At 41.9% G+C, this 24,591-nt stretch overlaps 1 protein-coding gene and 1 non-coding gene across 26 annotated transcripts in view; one reads left to right on the top strand and one right to left on the bottom strand.

Moving 5' to 3' along the window:
- CLASP1 (cytoplasmic linker associated protein 1) overlaps positions 1–24,591 on the bottom strand; it is a 275,934-nt gene that overhangs the window by 197,536 nt on the left and 53,807 nt on the right. The window lies entirely within an intron of this gene.
- LOC136379285 (U4atac minor spliceosomal RNA) lies at positions 154–279 on the top strand. Its single transcript, XR_010746760.1, has one exon. It is a non-coding gene; the product is annotated as a U4atac minor spliceosomal RNA (small nuclear RNA).

The following is a 24,591-nucleotide window of genomic DNA, read 5'->3' as shown; positions in this document are numbered from 1 at the left end:
CTGAAAACAAAGAGTTGGTAGTTTGCTTTGGAAGCTGTAGTCTCCTTAAGTACATCTGCTAACAGACGGCTAGGCCAGGGCGTGCAATTTACACACCACAACCAAACTAGGTATTAGCCAATCCTGCTAGCAGCGCACGCACAAACCACGTCAACCATCCTTTTCTTGGGGTTGCGCTACTGTCCAATGAGCGCATAGCGAGGGCAGTACTGCTAACGCCTAAACAACACACTCGCATCAACTAAAGCCTTGCTTTATTTTGGTGCAATTTTTGGAAAAAAATAAAAACCCTTTTCCACGCTTCTATAGTTTAAAAACAGGTACAAAGAAGTATTGTGTATTGAAACATTGATTTAGCTGTACCATGGCATTTCACCTACAGATGGTGCTCAACAGCCTATAATCTGTGCTTTCAGTCAAGGTTTCTTAATGTACAAATAACTCGCTTCACAAACAGGCCTTTGTACTGCAACAGGATTTATCAGACTACTGAACCATTTGTGTTAAGACCCATCATAAAAAAGATGGCAATAAAAATACTTCCTCAGAAAGCAATTTTGCGTTTTGTGCAACTTTATTAAACACTCTAAAATAGAGCTGAAGCACAGTCCTGGTTTCATACCGAATAACCAATACAACAGGACTCAGGCAATGATCATCAGACTAAAGACCCATCAAGCAACAGTAATTATGATTCCTTGTATCTCTCTGCCCCTGTATTTTGTAGCTCATGTGAAAAAGCAAAAACTGCAGGCTTTTCCCTTCAACTTTGAATCTACAGCTTCAAAATTGAAGGAATCAAATTTTGCCCAATTATCAGCACAATACATTCATGCAAGGAACTGGCAACTTGAGGATATTAAAGAAACTAATAATTTTAAATGTTTTTATAAAGAAAACATTTTATAAAGTTTTAAAAAAATCTGTAATAGTATAAAACACTTTAAAATAGCCTGGCCAGGAGGTGGCACAGTGGATGGAAAGTTGGACTGGGACGCGGAGGACCCAGGTTTGAGACCCTGAGGTCGCCGGCTTGAGCATGGGCTCATCTGGTTTGAGCAGGGGTCCCCAAACTACGGCCCGGGAGCCACATGCGGCCCCCTGAGGCCATTTATCCGGCTGCTGCACTTCCGGAAGGGGCACCTCTTTCATTGGTGGCCAATGAAAGGAGCACATTCACCATATCATTAGCCAAAAGCAGGCCCATAGTTTCCATTGAAATACTGGTCAGTTTCTTGATTTAAATTTACTTGTTTATTTTAAATATTGTATTTGTTCCCGTTTTGTTTTTTTACTTTAAAATAAGATATGTGCAGTGTGCATAGGGATTTGTTCATAGTTTTTTTTATAGTCCGGCCCTCCAACAGTCTGAGGGACAGTGAACTGGCTCCCTGGGTAAAAAGTTTGGGGACCCCTGGGTTTGAGCAAGGCTCACCAGCTTAAGCCCAAGGTCAGTTGGCTTGAGCAGGGGGTCACTCGGTTTGCTGTGGCCCCCCACCCCCAGTCAAGACACATATGGGAAAGCAGTCAATGGACAACTATGGTGCCACAGCGAGGAGTTGATGCTTCTCATCTCCCTTCCTGTCTGTCTGGCCCTATCTGTCCCTCTCTCTGTCACAAAAGGAATAAAAAAACAAAAACAAAACAAAAAAACCACTTTAAAATAGTGACTACTCAGCCCAGTGATGCAGTGAATAGTGTTGACCTGGGACACTGAGAACCCAGGTTGGAAATCCCGTGTTTGCCGGCTGGAGTGCCAGCTCAATCTAGTTCGAGAGTGGGATCATAGATGTGATCCAAGGTCACTGGTTTGAGCCCAAGGTCGATGGCTTGAGCAAGGGGTCAATGGCTTGGCTGGAGCCCCCCAATAAGGTACATATGAGAAGTAATCAATGAACAACTAAAGTGATGCAACTAAGAATCGATGCTTCTCTCATCTCTCTCCCTTCCTGACTGTCTCTCTCTCTACATCTCCCTCCCTCCCCCTCACCCCACCTCTCTCATGACTTTACTAAAGAGCTAAAGAGAATTAGGTATTACATTTTGACTTCTATCCAAAGAGTATACATAGTATGGAAGTAGAGATGAGTCCCTCAACTTTAAAGTGACAAACATTACCTTAGTCAAATGATCAAGGTTAACATAAATGTATCATGTTGACAATATGTATGCTGGACATGATGTGATTACAGTGGTACTTTACATCACGGTTATCCTCCTCAAAACCCATAAGCCCATTCTAATCATAAGAAAAACATGAAATTCCAATAGAGGAACATCCTACAAAATACCGGACCAGTACTCCTTAAAATCATCAAAGTTATCAAAAACAAGGGATGTCAGAAATTGTCACAGCCAAGAGGAGCCTAGGGAGACACACAGTTAAGTGTAATGTGGTTTACTGGCTGTAACCATGGAACAAATAAAGGGCATTAGATAAAAACTAAGGAAACCTAAACAAACTATAGACTTTGTTAACAATAATGTATCAATATTGGTTGATTCACTGTAACAACTGTACCATGCTAATGTTAGATGTCAAAAATAGGGAGACTAGGTATGGGATACATGGAGACTCTGTATTATCTTTGTAATTTTTCTATGAATCCAAAACTGTCCTAAAAATTAAAGTGGTTTTTTTTTTTAAAAAAAGAACAGTCTATCAATTAATTGGAATTGGCTTTTCCCTGATGAAATCCTAAGCACTGGATCCAACCAGCATTACTGGTTGGGGGTGAAGGTATTATCGTTACAGAAACAATAATACTGACTTCAGCTCTCACCACATCCCTTCATAACTCACTCTAGACCAGGGGTAGTCAACCTTTTTATACCTACCGCCCACTTTTGTATCTGTTAGAAGTAAAATTTTCTAACCGCTCACCGGTTCCACAGTAATGGTGATTTATAAAGTAGGAAAGTAACTTTACTTTATAAAATTTATAAAGCAGAGTTACAGCAAGTTAAAGCATATAATAATAATTACTTACCAAGTACTTTATGTCGGATTTTCGCTAAGTTTGGCAAAATAAATCTTTATAAAACAACTTACTATATTTAAAATCTATCTTTTGCCCTGGCCGGTTGGCTCAGCGGTAGAGCATTGGCCTGGCGTGCGGGGGACCCGGGTTCGATTCCCGGCCAGGGCACATAGGAGAAGCGCCCATTTGCTTCTCCACCCCCCCCCCCTTCCTCTCTGTCTCTCTCTTCCCGTCCCGCAGCCAAGGCTCCATTGGAGCAAAAATGGCCCGGGCGCTAGGGATGGCTCCTTGGCCTCTGCCCCAGGCGCTAGAGTGGCCCTGGTCGCAGCAGAGCGACGCCCCGGAGGGGCAGAGCATCACCCCCTGGTGGGCAGAGCTTCGCCCCTGGTGGGCATGCTGAGTGGGTCCCGGACGGGCGCATGCGGGTGTCTGTCTGACTGTCTATCCCCGTTTCCAGCTTCAGAAAAATACAAAATAATAAAATAAAATCTATCTTTTTATTTATACTTTGGTTGCTCCGCTACCGCCCACCATGAAAGCTAGAACGTCCACTAGTGGGCGGTAGGGACCAGGTTGACTACCACTGCTCTAGACTAAGGTATAAGAGGACTATTGTGTTTTCAAATATGACAGTCCATATCAGTTAACCTGCCTGTGGAATCTGGGGGAACACAGATGTTAAGCACTTCTAGGACAGATGGAGTTTTACTTGGTAAGTCTGACCTGAACAAGCATAGCTAAATCCTACACAGCAAAATTTCAAAGTCTTGCCCACATAGACTGGGGAATCCAGAGACTCTTCAAGAAGACCGGGTTGGCAGAGGACAGTACACAGTCCCAAGCACCTTCACAGCAGAATACACAACTGGACTTTGGAAGGAAGCACAAGATCCATACATAGTTGTCTAGTTCAGTGTTTTTTACCATGCCAGTGTACAAGAGTAACCACCCTGAAGCTGTATGAAGATGAAAACTACAGACCCAGTGATCTTAGTCATATTCGCTTATGCTCAGGGTGATCTCTGCCTTAGTGATCCCTGAAATAATTCTATTTTTTTTACCAGTCCCCGAGTGTAAAAAGTTTGAAAATCACAAGTCTAGTTTACCCTTTGTCACATTTGCAGTAAGTAAGAAAGGGAACTGTCACTCATCAATGCTTATCTTCACAGTTCAGACCCTTCTCCTATGTTTCCAATTCCCTAACAAAGAAGGGAGTAAATGAATCAAGTCATTGCCCAGAAGACCACTCTAATTATTACCCGTGAAGCCTCTCTGTGCCTTAGTTTCCTCACTTACAAAATACAGAGAACCGTACTGCTACCTCGCTATGCCATTGTTGTGTGCGTGTGAAGTGCTTGAAATAGTGCATGGTGCACAGTACAGGCTAGACTACATACATGCTGACTACTATCGCCAGATCACTGTGACTACCACCACCATGGGCAGCTGGTACTAATCAGGGGTCCTGTGGTGGCCTATGATTCCTGAAGTCAAGGGGCTGGCTAGCAGAGAAGGCACCCCAGAAGGATTAAACTGCATGAGGCAGAATTTTCAAACTAGCTTCACACCAAAGGAAGAGAAGAGCGCCAAGCACAGGCAAGAGCACAGGCAAAGTGAGCAGTGAGACAACCACCAGGAGGACAGAGCTGGAGCGGAGGACAGCGGGAAGTCGTGTGGGAGGCAGCTCCCAAAGGTCCCCACACATGTCTGGAAGACAGTGGGGGCACCACTGAGGAGCCGTCATAGAATGGAGGGAGTGACAGGGGAACTGAAGCTTTCAGACAGGGCACTGTGACCACCATGAGGAAGATGGCCTTGAGGAGGGATGGACGCAGGGAGGGGTCAGGGTCACACCCAGCACCTACTGCCTCCCACTGGCCATTACCTACCTCTGCGATGCCCTGCGCAAGTCCCCCGACAGTCCACTCATTCTTCTGAGTCTACCCTTGTTTCCCAGATCAGCTCCTCGAATGCAAGGGGTGCTATGCCTCACAGTCCCTCAAAAATCCCGTAATATACAGCAAATACAATACATGGTGATCAATAAACTCCTATGTTGTCAAATTGTAATTAATTAATCTGGAACAGATGAGTTCTCAAGGTCCAATGCAGTTCTTTTATCCTACAACTTTAAAAAAGACATTTTTAAAAGGAGGTAATAATGGCTAAATACCTTGGACTAACTCTTAAGCTGAAAACAACTAAAAATAAAAGGTAATCTGCTTGGAAACATCAGAGAACTAAGAAGGCACAGAAGAACTATCAGGTTATAAAACACAGAAAAACTAAACTACAGAGATGAGCCTACAAGAAATGGTCCACTTTGCCTTAGGGCCACTTATACACTGAGAAGGGCTGAGAATTACTTTAGAGCGGTGTTTCTCAACGTGGGGCCCACGCCCCACAGGGGGGCAATTCGATAGTTAAGGAGGGCAATTTGAAAATGGACTCGACACGACTTTAACTCTTTCGCCCCAGGCCATTTAAATGCAATGCTAGATATCGGTGCCAAATTTAACAAAAAATGCAATTCTTAAATAATTGCAGTAAATAATTATTAAGTATAATTTCGTTTGACGAGACCAAAATATCAACTGGGTGATTGGCGTCGTCAAGTAAACTTCGTCCTGGGTTCACCATGGAGCGTGCCGTCTGCCGCGGGGAACCCCGGACGTTTTAAAAACTCGCTAAACAACGCAGTTATTCTCACCTAATTGGCCCATCGCAACTTCTGTAGTGTTTCACATCATTCAGTTGGTGTTAATTTGAAATAAGTGTCAGTCAAAACTGTTGTAAAAGCTCATTGATTTAATAAATATACATATATATATTGTATAGATATAATTGGTAAGTATTTGATTTTATTTTTATCAATATTAAACTCTTTATTAAGTACTTCTTCTTGCATTGGGGCTAGAAAGCACTAATATTTTATAAGTATTATTGGGGCTATAATAGTGCATGCACAACAATTTTAATTTTAGAAGCATAACTTTCCAGAAAATTTTGTCAAGTGGAAAAAATATAGATACCTTTTGATTTGCAGTGGTAGTGTAGTAAATGTGTTATATACATTTAAATAAATATGAATTTTTAGTATACGTTTACTCTATGTCACATTGAATATATTTTAACACATATTTTAATATTACTTTTTAATTGATCTTATTTTTATTTCTTATAGCCCATAGTAAAATGAGTGGTGCAAGCAAGAAAAAAACTCGTCAATATTCGGAGGAATATTTAAAATTTGGGTTCATACCCGCTGTTCACGATGAGCAGATTCCTTTTTGTCTTTTATGCCAGAAATGCTTGACCAACGAATCAATGAAACGAGGTCATCTTGAGGCGCATTTGAAGGCAAAACATAGTGCTCATATTAATTCAGATTTGAGTTACTTTAAAACTTTAAAGAAAAATTTTGAAAAAAGAACATTAAAGTCTCTATTTACTGCTCATACTTCAACTAAAAATCGTGTTCTTGAGGCTAGTTATCAAATTTCTTTATTCATCGCTAAAACTGGAGAAAATCACACTATAGGAGAGAATAAAACCATCAATATCAGCATTTCTTAAAAACGGCTCTTGAAAAAGATGACAAAGATGTAAAAGCTATGCCACTCAGTGACAATACTGTTAGCAGAAGAATAGACGAAATGAGTGAGGATATTGAAAAACAACTTATTGAAAAGCTGAAAACAAGAAAATTCTCCTTGCAAATGGATGAATCAACTTTGAGAGACAGTGAGGCAGTATTGATAACTTACGTAAGATATATTGATAAAGGACATTTTGCTGAAGAAATGTTGTTCTGTAAAAGATTAGAAAGCGCCACTACCTCCAAAGATATATATAATAAGCTAAAAAACTACTTAGATGTCAATGATATACCAATGAAAAATATAACATCTTGTGCTGCAGATGGTGCTCCCAATATGATGGGCAAGAAAAATGGCTGCTTACAATTGATGAAAGATGCGAATCCAGAAATGATTCTTGTGCATTGTGTTACTCATAGGGAAAACTTGGTAGCTAAAAACATCTCGCCTGTTCTGAATGAAGTATTATTGTACATACAGTAATAAAGTGTGTTAATGCTATTAAAGCTAGTGCCAAATGTGAGCATCTTTTCAAGCTATTTTGTGAAGAACAAAATGAAGACCATGTGAGACTTTTACTTCATACTGAAGTCAGATGGCTATCTAAAGGAAACTGTTTGAAAAGATTTATGGAACTGTTTGATACTCTTAGTGATTTTTTAAGCGACAAACCTGAAATGAAGTATCTGTTAACAATAGATGGTAAAGCATTTGTGAGTTATTTAGCTGACATCTTTGAAAAACTAAATATATTAAATAAGCAACTTCAAGGAACAAATAAAACTCTTGTCGATGCAAAAGCAAAGATATTTGGTTTCATTACCAATATTGAGTTATGTCAGAAACATATTAACAACAAAAACTTTAAACAGTTTCATTGGCTCCATAAATGTGAAGTAACTGATACCGCTTTACTTGTTATTGTTAACATTTGAATATTCTATCGGCTGATTTAAAAGAAAGATTTTCTGATTTAAAACAAATTGATTTCCCAACATGGATGATGCAGCCAATGTTAGTGGATTTGTCTGATATATCAAATATGCAGTATCAAGAAGAACTCGCATAATTGCAAAATGATGAGTCAGTTAAAGCTTTATTTAATATCAAAGGAGCGATGGCATGGCTTTGTGAGGAAACAGAAATCAAATACCCAAATTCAACCAAATGTGCAAGAAAACTATTGCTACCATTTCCATCTTCATTTTTAGCTGAATGTGGATTTAGTGCTGTAAATGATTTACTGGTAAAAAAAAGAAGTCGGCTGGATATAACCCAACGTGGAGACTTGAGACTAAAGCTAACCAAATCGGAACCTAATATAAAATCTCTGTGCAGCAAGCACCAAGCGCAAGGATCACACTAAATTAAAATAATAAATTAATATAGAAAAATCTGTATTAAAATTATTTGGAATTTAAATTTGTTTTTCATTATATGTTTTGAAATTTTACTTACTGTGTTTTGTTAACAATTTCATAGTGATTTCTTCCTAGAACCTATCATTTATGTTTATTAAGTGAACAAATCAATTTTTTAATGTTAAAAATTATGTATGTTACATAGGGGGGGACATAAAAACTTTAGAAAGGTTAAGGTGGGGCATGGCACAAAAAAGGTTGGGAAACACTGCTTTAGAGCATCAGCTGGGTCTGGGAGAACAAAGGTTGGATTCCAAAGCCCTCTAAGACTGGTGGCCCAGATAAACCCTCAACTGGGGCTGGAAATCCAAATGGCTATATCTTAGGAAGAGTGAATTAGAAATAAAACAGCCTTCCAATGGACCATTGACCAGTTTCCAAGAAGCTGGTGGCCCACAAACATCTCAATCCTTGACATCAGATGGAAGTCATCTTTGATTAGTGATGCCCTAAAGCCCTGGCAGATAAAAGCACACATCATTTCTGAATGGAGAGCACTAGTCTAGTCATCAATTTACTTTTATAAACACATTTCAAATACAATGTCCAAAGCACAAAGATAACTAGGCACGCAGGACATCTATAAATAAAAAGAAGCAAAAACAAAGTCCCACATGAACTATGCATATGAAAACAATTAAAAATAACAATTCTTAGTATGTATAAGACGACGAAACGCATGACTAAATTTGAGGGAAAGAAATGACAACTTTTGAAAAGTGACATATATTTTTAAATGAACCAAATGATATCATATCCAAAATTAAGTTCTGAATAAAGAGGCTTAAAACCACACTGGCTCTAGATGGAGAGGGAATTAAAAAGGAAACTAAGTCTGTAGAAAAAAATCCAGAATGAAACAGTCAAAAGCATGAAACATCCAAATCAGTAGGTGTTGGGCAGATAAAATATATTATGCTCACTTTGTTAAAGATGGCGCTGCCCACATGGAAGCCGGTCGCCCAGGTGATATTAATGTGTGTTGGGGGCGGGCTGTGGGCAGGCAGGATCCTTGTAGCCTGGGGCTTGGTTTTAGGACTAAGCCTTTCCCACCCTTTTTTTTTTTTTTTTAAGTTATTTTTATTTATTCATTTTAGAGAAGAGAGACAGAGAGAGAGAGAGAGAGAAGGGGGGGAGGAGCAGGAAGCATCAACTCCCATATGTGCCTTGACCGGGCAAGCCCAGGGTTTTGAACCGGTGACCTCAGCGTTCCAGGTCGACGCTTTATCCACTGCGCCACCACAGGTCAGGCCTTTCCCACCCTTTTTGATGTGAGGTGGTGCAATCCCATCATGCCTCAGATAAGTGACTTTGTATTAGAGACTTCCCTGTTTTGTATATTGGATTAAAGGTTTTGATTTCTACACTTTAAAATGGGGGCAGAACAGGAGCTTGCTCGCTTAGTTCCTGAGATTAACATTAGAGGAGACAGTAGAGAGGAGAGCAGAGAAAGGCCACATGGAGGAGGCCAGGAGAAGCAGCCAAGATGGCAGAGTGTTGAGTGAGAAGCCAGTTTGTGCCGAGTTTGTGCAGGGAGAAGGAAGGAGATAGGGAACAGAGGTGAATAAGGCTGGTGAGCTAGAAACCTTTGATTCTAGGAAACTCGGATAAGTCAGTAGCTTTGTGAGTGCTGAATGAGTGGGTTTTGGAGCCCAGTGTGTGTTTTTACTTGCCCGCCAGGTGCAAGCTAGGATTAAAGATGATGGCCCATCAGTTTTTGGCTCCATTGTTTCTTTAACGACTGTCCGAATCCAATGCGAACCTGCATGGGCCATCGGCTGTGATGGTGGCCGTGGCTACTGGCTTTACAGTAGGTAAAAGACAAAGGACAAGGAGAGAGAAGACCAGCCTAAGTATGGACGAAGTTCGAAAAGGAAAGGTCAGTCACAGTGTGTAAAAAGCAACAGCTCATACCCATTTGGATCACCACTACCAAAAGAAAAGAAAGAAAATACCAGGTGCTGTTGAGGATGTGGAATTCCTGTGAACTGCTGGTAGGAATGTAGACTAGTGGTAAATGGAATGGCGGTTCCTCAAAAAATTACATACAGAATTACCATAGGATCCAGCAACTCCTCCTCTGGGTATCTACCCAAAAGAAGTGAAAACCCAGAATCCCAGGGATACCTGCACACCCATGTCCTGGGGCAGCATTATTCACACAACAGCCTAAAGGTGGAAACAACTCAAGTATTAAATCAAGAGTCATACTCAATGATGAAATGCTGAAAGTTTTCACTGGATATGGGGAACAACATAAAAATGTCCACCCTACCATTTCTTTACAACATTGAATCTGAGTGTTGGGCAGATAAAATGTATTATGCTCACTTTGTTAAAGATTACGCTGCCCACGTGAGGCCGTAGCCCAGGTGATATTAATGTGTGTTGAGAATCCTTGCAGCCTGAGGCTTGGTTTTGGGATTAAGCCTTTCCCACCCTTTTTGATGTAGGGCGGTACAATCCAATCATGCCTCAGAGAAGTGACTTTGTATTAGAGACTTCCCTGTTTTGTATATTGGATTAAGAGTTTGGATTGCTACACTATAAAATGGGGACGAAGTGGGAGCTTGGGCTCTTGGTTCCTGAGATTATCATTAGAAGAGAGAGGAGAGGAGAGCAGAAGGAGGCCACGTGGAGTAGGCCAGGAGAAGCAGCCAAGATGGCGGAGTGTTGAGTGAGATGCCAGTTTGTGTAGAGTTTGTATCTGGGATAAGGAAGGAGATGGGGAACTGAGGAGAATAAGGCTGGTGAGCTAGAAACCTTTGATTCTAGGAAACTCGGATAAATCAGTAGCTTTGTGAGCACTGAATGTGAGTGGCTTTTGGAGCCTAGTGTGTATGTTTTTACTTGCCCGCCGGGTGCAAGCTAGGATTAAAGGCTATGGCCCACCAGTTTTTGGCTCCATGGTTTCTTTACCGACTGTCCGAATCCAATGCGAACCTGCATGAGCTGGGCTGCTCTGATGGTGGCCCTGGCCCTGCCTCCTGGCTTTACACTGAGGTACTAGGCTAAAAAAAGTAATTAAATGTTAAAACTCTCAAAGAAGAAAAAATGTGTCATTATTAGCGGAAAACATAACTGTAAGTAAAAAAATCTGGAAGACCTATAGATGTATTATAAAATTAATAAGCAACTTTAGCAAAACTAAAACAAATAAACAAAATAATAAAATAGAAAATGAAAGTAGCCCTAGCAGGTTGGCTCAGTGGTAGAACATCGGCCTGGCGTGTGGAAGTCCTGGGTTTGATTACCGGCAGAGCACACAGGAGAAGTGCCCATGTGCTTCTCCACCCCCTCCTCCTTCCCTTCTCTCTCTCTCTCTCTTTCTCTCTGTCTCTCTCCCCCCTCCTGCAGCTATGGCTCTATGGGTTGGAGCAAGTGGGCCCCAGGCGCTGAGGATGACCTCCACCTCAGGCACTAAAAAAAAAAAAATGGCTCAGTTGCTGAGCAATGGAGCAACAGCCCCAAATGGGCAGAGCATCTCCCCCTTGGGGCTTGCTGGGTGTATCCCAGTCAGGGCGCATGCAGCAGTCTGTCTCTCTGCCTTCCCTCCTCTCACTAAAAAAGAGACAATAAATGAATCAAAGCTACACTCAACAGTACAGATAAATCTCACAATGACAAGTGAAAAGGCCGGACACAGAGTATTATACACATCTGTATGCAGTTCAAAGGCAGCCGAACACAAAGCACAACCTAAGCAGTAAGGTACATATTTAGGTGATCACATTTAAAGAAAAAGCAAGAAAGTGATTGCTAAAAAAGTCAGGGCACTGGTTACTTTGGGGACAGCTGGAAATGTTCTAAGCAATGAAATAGCTATTTAGATTTATAGCAATCATTAAACTGCCTTTGACTTCCATGTACTTTTCTATAGATAGCTCACAGGTTTTTCTTCTTTAAGTGTAAAAACTAGGTGAGAGTGGTCCTGGACCACTGTAAGTCTACGACAGACTCGTACTTTCCAAACCACTAGTAAAAGCACCAAAATGGAGTCTATTGTAGTTCTGTTTCTGGAGCCTGCTCAAAGATCAAAAAAAGAAACACGAAATCCTTCCCCCTCCAAAAAAAATGTCCGTAAGAAAGAAGCAAGCTAGATAGGAAGAACCAGTCATGTCTAAGCTCTGGGAGAGTGGACTGGCTAGCCCAGTGGTCAGCAAACTCATCAGTCAACAGAGCCAAATAGCAACAGTACAATGATTGAAAATTTATTTGAGAGCCAAATTTTTTAAACTTAAACTATACAGGTAGGTACATTCCTTATCGAGGTAGCACCTGCACGTGGTATTTTGTGGAAGAGCCACACTCAAGGGGCCAAAGAGCCGCATCTGGTTCGCGAGCCGCGGTTTGCCGACCAGGGGGCTAGAGTATACAAGAACAAGGGTTCTGTGGAAAGTAACCTCACAGAGTGATCTGATCATAAATTCCCAACTGGGCAGCTTATAGTGGGTAGTCACATCCAGGCATGTAACTTCTTTTGTGAAGGCTTATCTTTTGTCAAGGAAGCCCTGACCATTGTTTCTGTGCACCTAGGTTAACACACCTTTGAAATAAGTGTAACCATCCTCAAGGGAGCACAGTATCTTGTTCACTGGTGTAGTTTCTGGGATCCAATCTCCAGGCTGCTTTCTCCCACCTCCATGTAGCCTTCCTTATGCATAAAAGAAGTTGCAAAAATGTTCTTCTCCAGAGCATTTGAGATCTTGCTCCATGGCATATGTCACAAGTTTTGGCTGAAATAAACTCATAAAAAATCTCTATAGGTTTGAATGTTTCTTACATCAACAAGAGTAAAAATAGTATTTTACACTCATATTGTAGTTTTTTAATTTTACTGATTTGAGAGAGAGAAACATCAATTTGTTCCACCCCTTTATGCACTCAATGGTTGACTCTTAGATGTGCCCTAACAAGGGATCAAACCTGAAACCATGGCGTTTCAAGATGACACTCTAACCAACTGAGCTACCTGGCCAGGGCTATATATTATTGTTTTTAAGGCACTTCTGGGTAAATCCAAGTTATCTCACAATACCTGAGATGCAATGCCAACTATATTATCCTTATTTTGACAATGAGGAAAATAAAGACCAAAGAGGTAAAGAGAGCTACCCAGGTCAAGAAGTTCAGATAGTGACCAAACTGAAAACCCAAGCTTAAGTCAAGGCCATTTTCAGTACAACAAAAGCATAGTATCACTAAATCCCATCTGTATAGTCTTTTTCATTTCGTTAGCTTGCTTAAAAGTTGAGCAAGTCACAATACTTCTCAGCCAATACCAAATAACCTCTAAAGTCAGGCTCAGCTCTAAACTTCTCTGTAGGTCTGATAATGACCTAGAAAAAGGTACAAGGGCGTTGTAAATAAAGATCTGGGGAGGAATGCCAGCTACCACCCTTGCTAGCCAGCTGATCAATCAAATTGCAACAGTAACACCTTACTTACCTTAGAGAATATACATGAGGTTTAAGGGTTTTGGCAAAATGCCTGCTCCCTTCTTGACCAGCGCCACTTAAAAAACAAACAACAAAAATATGGCTTACTGAGGGGAGAGAGGGACAATCAGAGTGGGCATAAATCCCAAGTAAGGTCCCCCCATCACCCAATGATAAACCTGTGAATATTCTGATAACTACCCTTTAAGACACTCCCAGCACCTTTCCTAATCCCTGAATTACCTTAAACCCAACCCCTACACTCTACCAGAGGTGTTTTCAGGGATTGAGCCCAATAAGCAACCAGAAGAAAGAGGCAGCAGGTGGCAGCTCTCAGGGAACCTTGCACCTTTTGCTGACTTCTCCCCAGGCCCAGGGCTGATATAAGCCAGACTAGATGCACAGGTTGGTCCTTCTATGTGTACTAAGCCCAGCAGAGGCAGCCACAAACTCTAGTTCGCTTATAGCTACGAAAAGGTTGCTGAGGGCCAGTCATGGGCAATGTCTTACATTGGTCTGGACCAGGTTACTTCCTAAGAGGCCCAGGGCTAGTACATCCAGTGGCCAGCAACAGACTACATCATAGCAGGACCAATTAGCCCTTCTAGCAGCATATCCAAAGGAAGAACAGGTCAGGCACCAAACTCAGCTGAGGCGAGTTCCGCTTTCTGTGGTCAGCACCTGCACAGCAGCTCACAGGCACTGGATGAGGCAGAGCCTCAGTCAGCCAGCCCAAGTTCCAGGTACCTTGCCCCACTGGGCTAGGTTCCACAAGGGGAAGGGAGAGAGGCTTGGAGTACAGACATTAAAAACATGAGTTCCTTAGAGCCTATTCTTGGGACCAGTTGAGGGGCTTACCTACCTTCTAGGGGGGTACAGTCAACCCCAATAGAAGACTATCTCAGTCTTCCTCCTTGAGAACAGGGGATCTTCAGACAAAAGAATTTCTGCAGAAGAGACTAGTCAGCCCCACCCAATCTGAACCTGCTGCGCACCTTGCCGGGGAGAAATAAAACTGGAATACCCAGCAGTGTCTGAGGGATTAGGCTTTTGAGTAGGGGACATTCCCCGTACTGGGCTCCTGACCAAGAGATCCCTGAAGTAAGAGGTCTCAGTAACGTTTTCATCCCAACCTCAGCTGCCTTAACCAACTAAGCCTGCAACCAGTGGAGAGGTTCTGGGGTTAGGCCAGTCTGTACCCACACTACAGTCTTGCTACGGTAGACTTTATCGGAAGACTAGGCAGCTACAAGAGGAGCTGGAGCAGCTGAAAAGTAGAAGCAAATCTTAAGGAACTTGGGCCATTTTACAGAGCTTCTGTCAGCTCTAGCAGGAAGACGCTGCACCTTATTAACAGTTGGCCCCTCTCACACTACCCAGGCACAGAAAATGCAAACACAAACAGTAAACAGAATGGTAGCTCCTGACAAGATAGCCCATGGCAGGTTACAAACAACATCTGACGTCAACCCATACCCAAACTCTGTCCAAGAGGACCCAGAACCAACACAGCCAGTAGTGGATGGCAGAGCAAACCAGTACTAGACTCAGCTAGGCACCAGACCCTGCTGAGAACAACTATGCCCCACAGGACTGACACTGCAGAGTGTCCAATACACATGATCAAGGGTGACCCTTAGAGCCAGTCAGCAAAAAAGGCTAACTCCACCCATGAAATGGCCAACAGCATTCAAGACTCACATACAAAAGGAGGGTAAATATAACCCTTAAGAAGCATTCCTGGCCCTGGCTGGTTGGCTCAGTGGTAAAGCGTCGGCCTGGCGTGCAGAAGTCCCGGGTTTGATTCCCGGCCGGGGCACACAGGAGAAGCACCCATCTGCTTCTCCACCCCTTCCCCTCTCCTTCCTCTCTGTCTCTCTCTTCCCCTCCTGCAGCCGAGGCTCCACTGGAGCAAAGATGGCCCCGGGCACTGGGGATGGCTCCTTGGCCTCTGCCCCAGGCGCTAGAGTGGCTCTGGTCCCGACGGAGCGACGCACCGGAGGGGCAGAGCATCACCCCCTGGTGGGCAGAGCGTCGCCCCCTGGTGGGCGTGCCGGGTGGATCCCGGTCGGGAGCATGCGGGAGTCTGTCTGACTGTCTCTCCCCGTTTCCAGCTTTAGAAAAATACAAAAAAAAAAAAAAAAGACGTCGGCCTAGCGTGCGGAGGACCCGGGTTCGATTCCCGGCCAGGGCACACGGGAGAGGCGCCCATTTGCTTCTCCACCCCTCCGCCGCGCTTTCCTCTCTGTCTCTCTCTTCCCCTCCCGCAGCCGAGGCTCCATTGGAGCAAGGATGGCCCGGGCGCTGGGGATGGCTCCTTGGCCTCTGCCCCAGGCGCTAGAGTGGCTCTGGTCACAACATGGCGACGCCCAGGATGGGCAGAGCATCGCCCCCTGGTGGGCAGAGCGTTGCCCCTGGTGGGTGTGCCGGGTGGATCCCGGTCGGGCGCATGCGGGAGTCTGTCTGACTGTCTCTCCCTGTTTCCAGCTTCAGAAAAATGAAAAAAAAACAAAAAAAAACAAAAAAAAAAAAAAAAGAAGCATTCCTACAGCAAGGATTGAGGTAGCCTGGAGGTTAGTACCACTGAGCCCATCTTCCTCATAAAGACAAGACAACAAATTTGGGGATCAGAGCAGACTACCTAATACCCAGACAAAACAGGCAAAGAAATATGACCCAAATGAATCAACAAGAGAAATCCCTAAAAAAAATAATTAAATAAAATGGAATTAACCAAACTAAACTACCAGATGCAGAGATTAAAATAATAGTTATTAGGATTCTGAAGGATCTTAGAGCAAGAAGGGATGATCAGAGAAAGAACTTAATAAGCATTAAAAAAGGACATTGAAAACATAAAAAAGAACCAGTCAGAAACGGCAGACACAATATCTGAAATGAAGACTAACATAGAAGAAATCAACAGCAGGTTGGATGAAGCAGAGGATCGAATTATAGCGATTTAGAGAACAAAATAAGCATAAGTACAGAAGCAGAACAGCAAAAAGAAAAGAGGCTCAAAAAGACTGAGGAAACTCTAAGAGAGCTCTGTGACAACATGAAGAGAAACAACATCTGCATCGTAGAGGTTCCTGAAGGAGAAGAGAATGAACAAGGGATAGAGAACTTGTTTGAAGAAATCACAGCTGAAAACTTCCCTAAATTGATGAAATAAAAAGTCACACAGTATAAGAAGCACAGAGAGCCCGTTAAAGATGAACCTAAAGAGGGCCTACAATAGGGGCAGTCAACCTTTTTATACCTACCGCCCACTTTTGTATCTGTTAGTAGTAAAATTTTCTAACTGCCCACCGGTTCCACAGTAATGGTGATTTATAAAGTAGGGAAGTAACTTTACTTTATAAAATTTATAAAGCAGAGTTACAGCAAGTTAAAGCATATAATAACAATTACTTACCATGTATTTTATGTCGGATTTTCGCTGTTTGGCAGAATAAATCTTTATAAAACAACTTACTATAGTTAAATCTATCTTTTTATTTATATTTTGGTTGCTCCACTACTGCCTACCATAAAAGCTGGAACGCCCACTAGTGGGCAGTAGGGACCAGGCTGACTACCACTGGCCTACACCAACACACATCATAATTAAAATAGCAAAGTTAACAGACAAAGAAAGAATACTGAAAGCTGCAAAAGAAAAGCAGTTAATTTTCTACAGAGAAGCTCCCATAAGGATGATATCTGATTTCTCAACAGAAGCACTCTAGGCCAAGAGGGATTGGCAAGAAATATTCAAAGTGATGCAAAACAAGAAATTACCCTGTCCAGCAAAGCTATCATTTAAAGTTGAAGGAGAAATAAAGTCTCCAAGAAAAAAATGTCTCAAGGACTTCATTACCACCAAACCAATACTACAAGAAATGTTAAAGGATCTGATATAAGGAAAGAAAAAAAAAGAAAAAGAAATCAAGAGAAAGAGTGTTATAGTTTTAAAGATAAAATAACAATAAATAAGTACATGTCAATAATAACCTTAAATGTAAATCGATTACATGCTCCAATTAAAAGACATAAGGTAGTTGTGTGGATAAGAAAACAGTACTCGTATATATGCAGTCTACAAGAGACCCAGCTCTAAAAAAAAAATACAAATAGACTGAAAGCAAAGGAATGGAAAATAATATTCCATGCAAATGGCAATGGAAAAAATAATGCTGGGATAGCAATACTTATCGTATTTCCCCATGTATAGTATGCTTTTTTTCCCTCAAAGAAATTGGGGTCTAAACACTGGGTGCGTCTTATACAGTGGTTGCAGATATTTTTTACTTGCATTTCCCAATTTTTCACGCTTCTTTCTGTGCTCATTGTTGAAGATAGTGACTCCTCATCAGACATAGATGAGGACTAGCTAACAGATGACAGTTTTGACAGTGATGAAAGATTGTATGAATTTTATGATGAATAAAATTTGAGCTCAATAACTTTATGTAGAATAGAAATAGCAGCCGAGGAAGACAAGATGGCGATGGATTAGGCAGACATACCAACTTCCACCTCCCAGAACCAAAGTGGATTAGAAACTAATTTTAAGAATCATCATCTGGAAAAACCAACTTTGGACTAAACTAAGAGGACTCTTCAACCAAGGAACACTGAAGAAGCCACACTGAGACTCGTAGAAAAAGCGGAAACGCACAGAGGGCTGCCGAGCTCCCCAGAGTGAACAGCAGCCAGGAGAGACTCGCGTGGTGGGAAGTGAGTTTAGCAGAGAGGGGAGGGTCCTGAGTCCCAGGAACAAAGCCCCAGCCTGCAGCCCCAGAGCCTAGAAGAGGCGTATGGACAGTATTTAGCTGGAAACAAGACAAGATACTGTTTGTGAGAAAGAGACTGATTTCTCAGACCCAGGATTCTTCTTAAAGGGACCACGCAGAACACCTCTCTCACAACCACTCACCCAGGGCTGCGGAGGATGGGGAGAGAGAAGAGGACCAGAGTAGCAGGAAGAGAGTGTAATCTAGGAGGCACAGGAGGAAATACATTGAGGGACAGCCACCCAAACACCTGGGACGAGTCACTCCCCAAATCTGAAGTGAATATTTCCCCTGGAAACAGCAATACCAGCAAAGGGAAGCAGGACACCAGCCAAACAAGCTCTCCCACAGCACTCAGAGCAGAGTCGCTTAGAAGGAGGGAGCTTTGGGGACTACAGTAGTGAGTCTTAGGATCTGATCTGCAGCGCCCCCACCCACACGGCTGAGGGCTTGCCCGAGGGTGGGCAAGGGCAGAATGCAGAAGCCGGCTGGCCACCACTGAGTCCAAGGTGTGAGCTCAGTCTTGCCCGGCTGGGGAGGAGGGGACGTGCAAAAGTGGTCAAGCCCAGCTGTGGGCAACCTGCAATCCAGCCTGCAGGGGAAGGGCAGGAGCCCCGGAAGGGGCAGAGACCCGCCCTTGAGCAAGGGCGCAGGAGCACAGCCCTGCCCCACCCACAGAATGAGGCTTGTGGCCTGACTTGGGAGTTAGCTCCTCCTACGAAGGTGGAGCAAAAAGCCCAGAACACGTGAAGTACCACTTCTGAGCATGGGCACGCAGTCCCGCCTGGCCTGTGGAGCCAAGGCTTGCAGCCTTCCAGTGAGCAGGCTCCTCCTGCAGGGGCGGGGCAAAAGCCTGGAATCAGGCGGAGACCCGCAGATGAGCAAAGGTGCTCACCCCTGCCATCAGAGCCGAGCATAGCACCACCCGCAGGGACAGGGCGAAGGCCAAGGCCACGGTGGCTTGTACACCCGAGCACATGATCACAGCCACTCCCGTGAAGGAGAGGCGGGAACCACAGCAACAGCTCCAGCGGGCTGGCATCGGCAAAACCCATACCCGAACGCCCTAGGCAGCAACAACAGAGGGGGTGGCAGGCCTGCAGACAGACCACACCTAGGTAACACAGAGGCCACACCCAGTAGACTCCAGTAGCCCACACCTTCTTTTACACAGAAAAAATGAGAAGGCTGAGAAATGCAACACAAATGAATCAAGAGAAATCCCCAGAAAAGGACCTGAATGAGTCAGATATAACCAAATTACCAGATGTAGAGTTTAAAATAACGATTGTTAGGATGCTCAAAGATATTAGAACAACAATATATGGACATTACAAACATCTAAATAAAGAGATAGCAAATATAAAAAAAGACATTCAAATAATAAAATAGAATCAGTCAGAAATGACAAATACAATATCAGAAATGAAGAAAACAGTGGAAGGAATTAAAAGCAGGATGGATGAAGCTGAGAATCGAATTAGCAAGTTTGAGGACAAAATAAATGAAGGCATGAAAGCAGAGAAGAAAAAAGAAAAGAGACTCAAAAACAGCACTGTGAAACTCTAAGGAAACTCTAAGACAGCACTGTGACAACATGAAGAGAAATAACATCCGCATCATAAGAGTTCCTGAAGAAGAAAAAGAACAAGGGATAGAGACTTTGTTCAAACATATCATAGCTGAAAACTACCCTCAGTTAAGGCAGGAAAATGTCTCAAAAGTTCAAGAAGCACAGAGAACTCCATTAAAGAGAAACCCAAAGAAATCTACACCAAGACACATCATAATTAAAATACCAAAGCTAAGTGATAAAGAGAAAATATTAAAAAACTGCTAGAGAAAAAAAGACTATCACCTACAAAGGAGCCCCCATAAGGATGATTTCTGACTTCTCAACAGAAACACTTGAGGCCAGAAGGGAATGGCAAGAAATATTCAAAATAATGCAGAACAAGAGCCTACAACCAAGACTACTTTATCCAGCAAGGCTATCGTTCAAAATTGAAGGAGAAATAAAAAGCTTTCCAGACAAAAAAAAAAAAGCTCAAGGAATTCACTACAACCAAATCAATGCTGCAAGAAATGCTAAGGCAGGGGTCTCAAACTCAACTCAGAATGTGGGCCGCAGAGCAAGATCACAGCCATTCGGCGGGCCGCACTAGGTCTACAAAAGGAAACTGTTACGCAACACTTTTCTCACTGCAGTTGAAAACAAAAAAAAAAATCAGTACAACAAGCACAATCGTACATGCAGTTTACTCAGTGTCACAAAACGACCAGAAACTGTAGTTCGCATCACAACTGCTGTTAACTAAGCTAATATCTAGCTAGGATGCTAGAGAAATGAAAAATACAAGTAGGCCCCTAGGCTTACTTAATTTTATCCAAAATATTTTGAACTTCGTAGATTAGTCTGCGGGCCGCACAAAATTGTTCGGCGGGCCACATGCGGCCCGCGGGCCACGAGTTTGAGACCCCTGTGCTAAGGGGCCTGCTGTAAACAGATAAAAGCAGAAAAAGAATATAGCAAAAGAGAAATACAGTTTTAAAGAATAAAATGGCAATAAACAACTACATATCAATAATAACCTTAAATGTAAATGGATTAAATGCTCCAATCAAAAGACATAGGGTAGCTGTGTGGATAAGAAAAGAAGACCCATATATATGCTGACTACAAGAGACACACCTTAAAACAAAAGATGCATATAGTCTGAAGATAAAAGGATGGAAAAAAATATTTGACGCAAATGGAAATGAAAAAAAAGCCGGGGTAGCAATACTTATATCAGACTAAATGCACTTTAAAACAAAAGCTATAGTAAGAGATAAAGAAAGTCACTACATAATGATAAAGGGAGCAATCCAAAAGGAAGATATAACCGTTATAAATATCTACGCACCTAATATAGGAGCACCTAAATATATAAAGCAGACTTTGATGGATTTAAATGGCGAGATCAATAGCAATACTATAATACTAGGGGATTTTAATACCCCACTAACATCACTAGATAGATCCTCAAGAAAGAAAATTAATAAAGAAACAGCAGACTTAAAGGACATACTAAATCAACGCAGTTTAATAGATATCTTCAGAACTTTTCACCCTAAAGCAGAAGAATATACATTCTTTTCAAGTGCTCATGGTACATTCTCTAAGATAGACCACATGTTAGGGTACAAGAGCTGTCTCAACAAATTTAAGAAGATTGGAATCATATTGAGCACTTTCTCTCATCACAATGGCATGAAACTAGAAATCAACCACAACAGAAAAACTGAAAAATACTCAAACACTTGAAACTAAATAGCATGTTATTAAATAACGAATGGGTTAACAATGAGATCAAAGAAGAAATTTAAAAATTCTTAGAAATGAACAATGAGCATACAATCAACTCAAAATTTATGGGACACAGGAAAAGCAGTCCTGAGAGGGAAGTTCATAGCATTACAGGCATACCTCAAGAAGCTAGAAAAAGCTCAAATAAACAACTTGACCCTGCATCTAACAGAAAAAGAAGAGCAAGTAAAGCCCAGAGGTAGTAGAAGGAAGGAAATAATAAAGATCAGAGCAGAAATAAATGACATAGAGGCTAAAGAAACAATACAGAGGATCAATGAAACCAGGAGCTGGTTCTTTGAATAGGTAAACAAGATCGATGAACCTTTAACCAGACTCACCAAGAAAAAAAGAGAGTGGAGAAATAACAACTGACATAACAGAAATACAAAATATTGTAAGAAAATACTATGAAGAACTGTACACCAAAAAACTAGACAACCTAGATGAAATGGACAAATTCCTTGAAACATATAATCTTCCAAAAATTAATCTGGAAGAATCGGAAAACCTAAACAGACCGATTAATACAAATGAGATTGAAACAGTTATCAAAAATCTCCCAAAAAATAAAAGTCCTGGGCCTGATGGCGTCACAAGTGAATTCTACCAAATATTCAAAGAAGAACTAACTCCTATTCTTTACAAGCTATTTCAAAAAATTCAAGAGTAAGGAAGATTTCCAAGCTCCTTTTATGAAGCGAGTATAATTCTGATTCCAAAACCAGGCAAACACAACACAAAGAAAGAAAATTATAGGCCAATATCCCTGATGAATTTAGATTCTAAAATCCTCAACAAAATATTAGAAAACCGGATCCAGCAATATATAAAAAAAATCATATAGCATGATCAAGTGGGATTTATTTTTGGGAGGCAAGGCTGGTACAATATTTTCAAATCAATCAATTGGATTCATCACATAAACAAAAGGAAGGAGAAAAACAATAATTTAATAGATGCAGAAAAAGCATTTGATAAAATCCAGCATCCATTCATGATCAAAACTCTCAGCAAAGTGGGAATACAGGGACATACTTCAACATGACAAAGGCCTTCTATGAAAAACCCACAGCCAACATCATACTCAATGGGCAAAAATTAAAAGCAATTCACTTAAGATCAGGAACAAGGCAGGGGTGCCCCCTTTCACCACTCTGATTCAACATAGTTCTGGAAGTCCTAGCCACAGCAATCAGACAAGAAAAAGAGATAAAAGGCATCCAAATTGGAAAAGTAGAAGTAAAACTATCATTATTTGCAGATGATATGATATTGTATACAGAAAACTCTATGCCCTGGCCGGTTGGCTCAGTGGTAGAGCGTCGGCCTGGCGTGCAGAAGTCCCGGGTTTGATTCCCGGCCGGGGCACACAGGAGAAGCACCCATCTGCTTCTCCACCCCTCCCCCTCTCCTTCCTCTCTGTCTCTCTCTTCCCCTCCCGCAGCGAGGCTTCATTGGAGCAAAGATGGCCCGGGCACTGGGGACGGATCCTTGGCCTCTGCCCCAGGCGCTAGAGTGACTCTGGTCGCAACAGAGCGACGCCCCGGAGGGGCAGAGCATCGCCCCCTAGTGGGCAGAGCGTCACCCCCTGGTGGGCGTGCCGGGTGGATCCCAGTCGGGCGCATGCAGGAGTCTGTCTGACTGTCTCTCCCCGTATCCAGCTTCAGAAAAATACAAAAACAACCCTAAAGTCTCAAGTCAAAAAACTACTGGACCTGATAAATGAATTCAGCAAGGTGGAAGGATATAAAATTAATACTCAGAAATCAGAGGCATTTTTATATACTAACAATTAACCATCAGAAAGAGAAATTAAGGAAGCAATCCCCTTCACCACTGCAACCAAAAAAATAAAGTACCTAGGAATAAATTCAACCAGGGAGATTAAAGACTTGTACTTGGAAAATTATAAAACACTCATAAAAGAAATCAGGGAAGATACAAACAAGTGGAAGCATATACTGTGCTCATGGTTAGAAAGAATAAACATCATTAAAATGTCTATATTACCCAAAGCAATTTATAAATTCAATGCAATACCGATTAAAGTACCAATTACTTACTTCAAAGATATAAAACACATATTCCAAAAATTTATATGGAACCAAAAGAGAACATGAATAGCCTCAGCAATCTTGAAAAGGAAGAATAAAGTGGGAGGTATCACACTTCCAGATATCAAGTTATACTACAAGGCCATTGTATTCAAAACAGCCTGGTACTGGCATAAGAACAGGCATATAAATCAGTGGAACAGAACTAAGAACCGAGAATTAAGCCCACACTTTTATGGACAACTGATATTTGACAAAGGAGGTAAGAGCATACATTGGAGTAAAGACAACCTCTTCAACAAATGGTGCTGGATAATTGGACAGCTACCTGCAAAAAAATGAAACTAGACCACCAACTTACACCATTCACACAAATAAACTCAAAATAGATAAAAGACTTAAATGTAAGCCATAAAACCATAAGTATCTTAGAAGAAAACATAGGCAGTAAGCTCTCTGATATCTCTTACAGCAATATATCTGCCGATTTATCTCCACGGGCAAGTGAAATAAAAGACAGGATAAACAAAGGGGACTATATCAACCTAAAAAGCTTTTGCACAGCTAAAGACAATAAGAACAGAATAAAAAGACAAACTACACAATGGGAGAATATATTTGACAATACATCTGATAAGGGGTTAATAACCAAAATTTATAAAGAACTTGTAAAACTCAATACCAGGAAGACAAACAATCCAATCAAAAATGGGCGAAAGAAATGAATAGACACTTCTCCAAAGAGGACATACAGATAGCCAATAGGCATATGAAAAAATGCTCCACATCACTAATCATTATAGAAATGCAAATTAAACCACAATGAGATATCATCTCACACCAGTCAGAATGGCGCTCATCAACAAAACAACACAGAAAAAGTGCTGGCGAGGATGTGGAGAAAAGGGAACCCTCCTGCACTGCTGGTGGGAATGCAGACTGGTGCAGCCACTGTGGAAAACAGTATG

This window comes from Saccopteryx leptura, chromosome 7 (genome assembly GCF_036850995.1).
Source record: "Saccopteryx leptura isolate mSacLep1 chromosome 7, mSacLep1_pri_phased_curated, whole genome shotgun sequence".
NCBI classification, from domain to species: domain Eukaryota; kingdom Metazoa; phylum Chordata; class Mammalia; order Chiroptera; family Emballonuridae; genus Saccopteryx; species Saccopteryx leptura.
Note: the sequence above shows the minus strand (reverse complement) of the source record. Positions and strands in the feature narration are given on the sequence as shown.